The following is a 7847-nucleotide window of genomic DNA, read 5'->3' as shown; positions in this document are numbered from 1 at the left end:
AAGGCCTACCTCCTGAACAATGGTTGGGGCGCTGACTGCAAGATGCGTCATGTTTATTTCGCCCTCAAAGACTACGCAAGGACCTGGTTTATCAACAATTAATCTTGCCTTCGAACGTGGGACACGTTCAAAACCGAGTTCCTCCAAGTCTTCAAGGACAGCACATTACGCAAGGAGAAGGCTGACATGCTTTTGCAAGCCTGAAATCAATGCCACGACGAGAGTGTGATGGTGCATGTCGAGGAAATGAAGACTCTTCCAATGTGCAGACTCAAGCATGTCGGAGGAGAGGAAGGTCAGCTTCCTGATGAAAGGGGTCAAGGAGCAGCTGTTCGCCGGCCTGGCTCGAAGTCCTCCAGTGACTGTAGCTGACTTCACGAAGGAGGCGAGCTCCATCAAAAAGCCTCTTGACATGATGGCCCGGCATTACGACTGCAGAACAGCATCGATGCTCACGGCCACTGTGGAGGGGGCGACGATGAATTCAGCAGAATCTCTACGTGAGATTATTTGATCCATCGCGCAGGAACAGCCGGCGAAGCTCTTTGCGGCTAACGTACGGCCTCAGGTTTCCACACTTGCTGACCTTGTGCGCGAGGAGGTGCAACAAGCTTTAGGTACGAGTATACCACTACCTCTCTCAGGTCCTGTGCAGCCAGCCACAGCACCCCAATCTCAGCTACGCTGCCATCACACGTTGTTTCATTCCGTCCAAGCCGAACCCACATTACGATGCACCTGCCTCTGCTGTTACACGAACTCAACCTCTCCAACCGAATTCTCCACAGTGTCTAGGATGACGCAGAACGGATCCCTCAGGCCGCTACGCACGATGGAGCATTCGACTTGAAGAGTTCGATATCACTGTCATTTATAAATACGGTTGCACACATGCAGACGCAGACTGCTTATCTAGTGCTTCCGAGCAACCAGCTCCAGATGACGGTGCTGACGACACTGCTGATGACGAGGAACTGCTCCTGAATGGAATACATACAAACGATTTCACCGAGCATCAACGCACCAACCACGCTCTCTGCGATGTCATTTGTTATCTTGAAGGTGCCAGCAGGAGAGTTCCTAAAGCCTTCAGGCGTGCTTTGTTGTCTCTCTGGATATGTAACAGTGTTCCCTTCATGAAGAATTTCGCTGCCAACACTAGGCAATACTTGCTGCTGGTTGTCCCCGTGACCCTATGCAACGAAATGCTTCACGGCTGCCGGCCATCTTGGTGTTGCTAAAACACAAGCCAGAATTCAGGACAAGCACTATGGGCCTCGCCTGGGACCTGAAGTTCCACATTACGTCCGCACTTGCCGGGATTGCCAGCGCCATAAGGTTCGGCCCGTCAAGCCAGCCGGATTCCTCAAGCCCATTGAGCTGCCTTCGCAAGCGTTTCAACAAGTCGGCATGGACTTGCTCGGACCCTTCCCTACACCAGGCTCCGGCAAAAGGTGGATAATCGTAGCCACTCATTATCTCACAAGTTATGCAGAGACAGAATCCCTTCCGAGTAGCACCACCCTCAAAGTAGCCCAGTTCTCTGTTTATCAAATCGTCTTATGTCATGGTGCTCCACAGTTTTGATTACTGACAGAGGGGCTGCCTTTTCCTCTGAGCTACTGCACCATATTCTAGTTTTCAGTCACACCAGTCACTGTAGAATGACTTGTTATCATCCCCAAACTAACGGATTGACGAAACGCCTAAACAAGACGCTTGCAAACATGCTTTCATGTACGTGGACGTGGAACATAAAACCTGGGACAACGTCCTGCCCTACGTCACGTTCGCGTACAGTACAGCCATACAAGAAAACCACCAACATGACGCCGTTTAGCCTCGTTTATGGACATCAGGTCACGACAACACTCGATGCTATGCTGCCTCATGTCAAGAACCCCCAATGCAGTGACGACGTTGCATCCTTCTTGCAACACACCAGAGCTGCCAGCCAACTCGCACAGCTTCGCATTCAGGACAACAGGGCCAGGACGTGCAATGCTACAACATATGGATGTGGCATGTTGAATACCCCCCCAGGTGATCTTGTCTGGGTTTGGTCCCCAGTACGACGACGAAGACCGAGTGAAAATCTCTTGCGCCGCTATTTCGGTCCCCACCGAATTGTGCGATGCCTTGGAGCCCTGAATTATGAAGTCGTCCCTCACGAAACTCAACAATCTCGACGCCACTCCCGCTCCAAGGTGGTCCACGTGGTTCGCCTGAAGCCCTACTACGCAAGGACACCCTAACTTTCCTCGATACCCCTTGCTTTCGTTTCAGCATCGGGTCGGTGCTTTCGGAGTAGGGGTGGGGGGATAATGACAAATCCAGGTGCTAACAAACAACGACACAGAGGGGACACGGCGCTTATTATGAAAAATCCATGCGCTAACAAACCACGACACAGAAGGGACACAGCGCCTCGATTTTTCATAATGAATGTTTACCAACTAGCTCAGCTTTCCGCCCAGTTCGGGCTAATGACGCCAGTGCTCATGCAGACAAAAGCGCCCATCAAGAAGAGAAAGAAGGGGTTTGACAGAAATGCCGTAGAAGCACATGTCCAGGACTATGCCGCTGTTGACCCTCGGCCGCTTAACACCAACGTGACAATATACGGTTTATCACAAGATTACTTACATCCCAGAATTTTTCTCGCTTTTCGTACAGCAATGATGTTTTTCAACAAGCAGAACTTATCTGCACAGTTTCACTCATTAACCAACCGCCGTTATCTCATATGGAACACCTTTTACAGCAGACGCCATGGTAGTTAATTGCATGTAGTAGGGATGTTGTATTGTAGAGTGTGTTGTCCTCCTCAGTGCCTGTTAGTGTCTTTTGTGTCATCTCCCTTCCATGCTGTTTCCTGCGTTGGCTCCTGGAAGGCCACCGTGATTACAGCTAACCGTTTTCAGCGTGCGAGCCAAAGCAAGAGACTAAATAGACCTTTCTCAAATGCACTTGAAGACAGACGCAGTAATGCCCCACCACACAGATCCCCCCTCTCCTTGCCCTTTGGCTTTGGCAATGCAGCGACCAATAATGGAAGGTTCTAGCACCAACTAGAAAACCCGGGGAGAGAGGCACAGCTTTACGTGGGCTGAAGTGCAGCTCCCTCTCTCCTAAAGGCCTGAGTAATGTGAAACAAGGCGTCCAACACCCTTGGTTTACTTCCTTTCTCCAAGTGCTTTCTCCACAGCTCTGTCAGTATGCAAAGTGTACGAATTACACAGACACATTTCCGTGCAGGCTACCCTACCTGCAAAGCCCATTTAAAACTGCACATTCGATAACCTAACTAGGAATCATAATAATGGCATTTACATAAACGTGCAAGAAGTCAAATTCCCACAATACATTCAGAAAATTGCTGCCATTTCACGGCAGTTTAACCGCATTCAATATTACTACGCTGGTCATAGCTGTCTTCCTGCACACACTTTTTCTTTTGCTATCACCAGCCACACTTCTAGAGAGCTACGATCATTAGGCGCAAACCGCCACAGTGCGATATATATGAGGTGAAGCTTATGGTACCTAAGCAGCAAAATTTTCAAACTAGTGCCTTCGTAACCACGCCAAATATTGCGCTGTGATGACATATTGCACACAAATTGTGGCGACGGAGGCGGCCCGCCAAGCTGTCTGCTCAGAGCTCACACCACTCCTCTTGCACGCAGCGCCCTCTCATACCACCCTGAGTTTTCATCGGTGAAGTGGCCCGCTCTCCGCCCATGGGCGACACACTTCCCAGTTCTAGTACACCACAGCTGTGACAGTGATGCTCGCTCTCATCTATATTAGGCAAAAATAACGAACTTTTGGTTGAATAACGATCTGCACAGTATTGTTGGCACCTATTTTAGTCAGAAAAATTGAACTTTTGGACTCGACAAAGTCTGAAATACCAGTTGTGAAAATGTACATGTTCCTATGAGGCGCACGACAGTTCCTCAGCAAAGTCCGAAATATCGTGCAAGTCCGAATTATTGAAGCTCGAAAAACTGGTTGGATACTTACTTGGTTTTAGCAAACACTCTCTTTACGATAAATCGTAAGACAGCAAAATATATGCCTGGAATACTAAATACCTACCTTCATAAACAAATGAATACCGCACCAAAAACAGCAGCAATGCAGAAAGATAGAACTGGCTCACCTCATCAATTGTAAACGTGTAGAGTGAGTAATCGAGGGATGCCCCCAGCCTTTTCAGCTGCCTGAGAATGTTGGCCTCTTTCCTGCACAGTAATGGAAGATTTAACACCCAGTGTGGACGCAGTCCCTGCAGACTCACTCTGTTTATGATAACCACCAAACAGTCAAGGCAAAACTAGGATCCATAGTTATACTGAATTCTCAGTGCGGATGACAGACACTAGAGTGCACAGCCAGCAATCGCAACGCTCCGGAACTGCTCAGCACTGGTCACATTATCACTCTCTGCCCATTATTCCCTTTGGTGTTATCCTTCTCTGACCCTTATTCCCTCCTGTGGTCCAAATGTGACAACAGCTGTGGCAATGTATGCTAGGCAATAGCAGCCTGTGTAGCCCTACGGTCTGTGTTTTGCTGCCCCCCTCCAATATTCTCAAAAATGTTAAATGCACTTCCTGTAGTGCTGATTTCATCATCATCATCTTCATCAACAGTAGCAGCAGCAGCAGCAGAAGCAGCCCGACTGCGCCCACTGCAGGGCAAAGGCCTCTCCCATGTCTCTCCAATTAAACCTGTCCTTTGCCATTTGTGCCCCCCCCCCCCTCCCCGCAAACTTCTTAATCTCATCCGCCCACCTGACCTCCTGCCGCCCCCTGCTACGTTTGCCTTCTCTTGCAATCCACTCCGTTACCCTTGAGGACCACCGGTTATCTTGCCTTTGCATCACATGCCCTGCCCAAGCCCACTTCTTCCTCCTGATTTCGACTAGGATGTCATTAACCCGCGTTTGTTCTCTCACCCACTCCGCCGGCTTCCAATCTCTTAAAGTTACACCTATCATTTTCCTTTCCATAGCTACTCATTTACGTGCATCACTTTTGGCTCAATTCTGGTCAGCAACCAGAGCAAATCAACTGCTCTTGTCCTTCACTTCTTGTCCTGTCTTGTCTTGTAAAGGACGACAGTGGCAGCTAGATGCTTCTAGATAAATGTTTTCCTGTGTTTTCATTCTTTTCCATATTTGATGCACTGTTGACTCACCATCTCTTCTAGGTGTACTGCATTAGCTGCGTGGCAGACGCCCCTGCAAGGGCTGCAATGCAGAATGTCCTGCAGTTCAATGGTTACTATGGCTGCTCACGGTGCCTTCACCCAGGAGTTTGCATTAATGGTAAACTAAAATTTAATTGTGATATTTTTAAGAGGCTAACTAGTGGCGTTATTTATTTTGCAGGGTGCGTAAAATAGCCGGTCAGTGCAGGCGTCGTCGAGGACCGCAATGAGCTGGGTATGCTGAAGGACATGAAGGAAGCTGCAACAGCCCAGCGGACAGTTCGTGGTATGAAAGGTCCCTCACCACTTGTTAATGTACCAGGATTTGATATAGTGTGGAGCTTTAATCCAGACTATATGCACTGTGCCATGCTTGGCGTTGCCCGCCAGTTTACTGAGCTGTGGCTTTCAGGCATTGGTGAGCCATACTACATTGGTGATCCCACGCGGCAGTCCATAGTCAGTGAACGACTCTGCGGTCTTAAGCTGCCACAGTGCTTCAATAGGCCACCACGTGCCCTGAAACTCCGCAAATATTGGAAGGCAGCTGAGTGGCAGTGTTGGGTTTTCTACTACTGCCTGCCTTGTTTGAAGGATGTCTTGCCTGACGAATACTATAAACATTTTGAACTTTTTGGTTCAGCACTATACATGTTGTGCAAAACCTGTGTGACCGCTGATGACATCAATATGAGCACTTTGAGGCTTACGGAGTTCGTCGTGATGACCGATTGATTACCAGTATGGTGGAGCACAGATGACATCAAATGTTCATACACTGCTGCATCTACCAAAAGGTGTGCTGCTTCATGGGTCATTATAGGCACTGTCATGCTTTCCATATGAGTCTAGCATGGGCCATCTTCTGAAGCTTATATCATCATCGAATGGAGTGGCTTTCCAGATTTTTTCTCGTGTTTTACTCAGAAGCACATTTTTTGAGCTGAGGAGCATGGCCTCGCAAGAAGTTCAGCTGCATCTGACAAAAAACCAAGAAAAACCAGGTGCTTTGCAAACCCTTGGAAAGCCTAAAGGGGTACCTGAGCATCTTTGTGAGCTTGTGAGAAGGCTGACCCCTGATGCTTTTGACCAGATTGTCGAGCATGATAGAGTGAGAATTTCTGGTCATACCATCCACAGCATGCAGTATCTGGCTCCGTCAAAGTGGGATTCGACAGCCCTGAAACTGGGAGATGTCTACCTTAGGGCAGAAAGGATTCTGTCTTTGACTGCAACTGATGGAAGCTGCAGCGTATATGTTATGTCATGTAGCTATGATGTTGTTGAGTTTGGAGACGCAAGTCACTTGAAACGCGCTCACAAGCACCCTACAGTGCTGCTGTACAAACTTTGTGAGCCCATGCATCCATGTATGTACTTGGAGATAAACAATGAGGTAATATTCGCTGAATTGTGTAATAAGTATGAATGGTCTTAAGGAAAGGTGACCAGTTTCACTTATTTCAAAGGGCAACTTACAAAAAATCTGGTACAAAAAACCATTTTGCTAATAGCGAGTAGACGTAAATGATGACGTCACAACAGACAGACCTATGACGCCATATGGATACTGCCACAAAACCTATCGTGCGTGCTGACTGGATAAACTGCAACTATGTGACTGCTTAGGTCATTATTTGTTTGAAATGACCAAAAGCAAGGTCGAAATTCTGTCATTTAACAAACGCAGAGCCAAGGTCAACGTCTGTGTGTCCAGTGACATCACACGCATGGCTGCCCATAGAAATCTGCCTGACTGAGGTCATGCAATGGAAAACTTAAATATTCATTTGCACCACAACAAAACAACAGCCCCACTGCAAAATTTTGCACAAAAGACCATAAAACTGCAGAGAACACATCATGGAAGTAGCTGTAAAATCTGAGAAGGTACAAAAAATGCTGGAGTTGCTCTGTAACGTAGCTGTGCCACACTTTTAGAGGGGATGTATGCAAACTGCAGATTTTAAATTTTGGACATGGGCTTTAGATTTTTGCAAGAATTATCTTGTCATTTTGTCTTTTAATATATTTATGGGGTTTCATTACGACATTTACTCTTTCCATGTGGCAGTCTTGCGCTTATGATTTTCATTGTGTGCACTTTTCATTTTAAAAGGTTTTTGTGTGTATTTTGTTAAAAAAATTATGGGATGAGTGTTTTGTACCATATATTGTATAATGTTCATTGTTGCTTGTGCTTTAGTACTTTGTGTAGTAAAACTTGTTTGTTTGGAATAAAGTCCTTGATGTATGTACCACATAAAACTGCCTCTGTGATGTGAAAGCAATGCATCAGATTAGAACTCTCCATTCATTTGCGTTGAGCAATTTCCGGGTTAAATACAGCCAGACAACTCAAGAACAAAGCGGCAGATGCCCTACAAAGGAGGCCCTCTAGCCAATGGCAGCAACCAATTTCCATGATGCTGTGGCTGATCGGATGAAGCCATGGTTACTTGCCTTTTATCTGCCACTCCGAGGGATTAGCCACGACGTCATAAGAATCAGTGGACGCTATTGGTTGGTGGGCCTCCTTTGAGGGGCACCTGCTGCTTCGTTCTTGAGTTGTATCTGACTATTGAAGGTTATAGCTGATTCCAAAGGCATGCAAAGGATTTAAAACA

At 47.2% G+C, this 7847-nt stretch overlaps 1 pseudogene across 1 annotated transcript; it reads left to right on the top strand.

Annotated features, from left to right (window-relative positions):
* Positions 1-277: 277 nt before the first annotated feature.
* On the top strand, positions 278-7454 carry LOC149355750 (uncharacterized; annotated as a pseudogene). Its single transcript, XR_016289355.1, has 3 exons — positions 278-472; positions 5221-5338; positions 5402-7454. The product of XR_016289355.1 is annotated as an uncharacterized LOC149355750 (transcript).
* The last annotated feature ends 393 nt before the right edge of the window (positions 7455-7847 follow it).

This window comes from Amblyomma mixtum, chromosome 3 (genome assembly GCF_055824585.1).
Source record: "Amblyomma mixtum isolate Tamu chromosome 3, ASM5582458v1, whole genome shotgun sequence".
In the NCBI taxonomy this organism is placed as follows: Eukaryota; Metazoa; Arthropoda; class Arachnida; order Ixodida; family Ixodidae; genus Amblyomma; species Amblyomma mixtum.
This window is presented reverse-complemented; position numbering and strand designations above follow the sequence as displayed.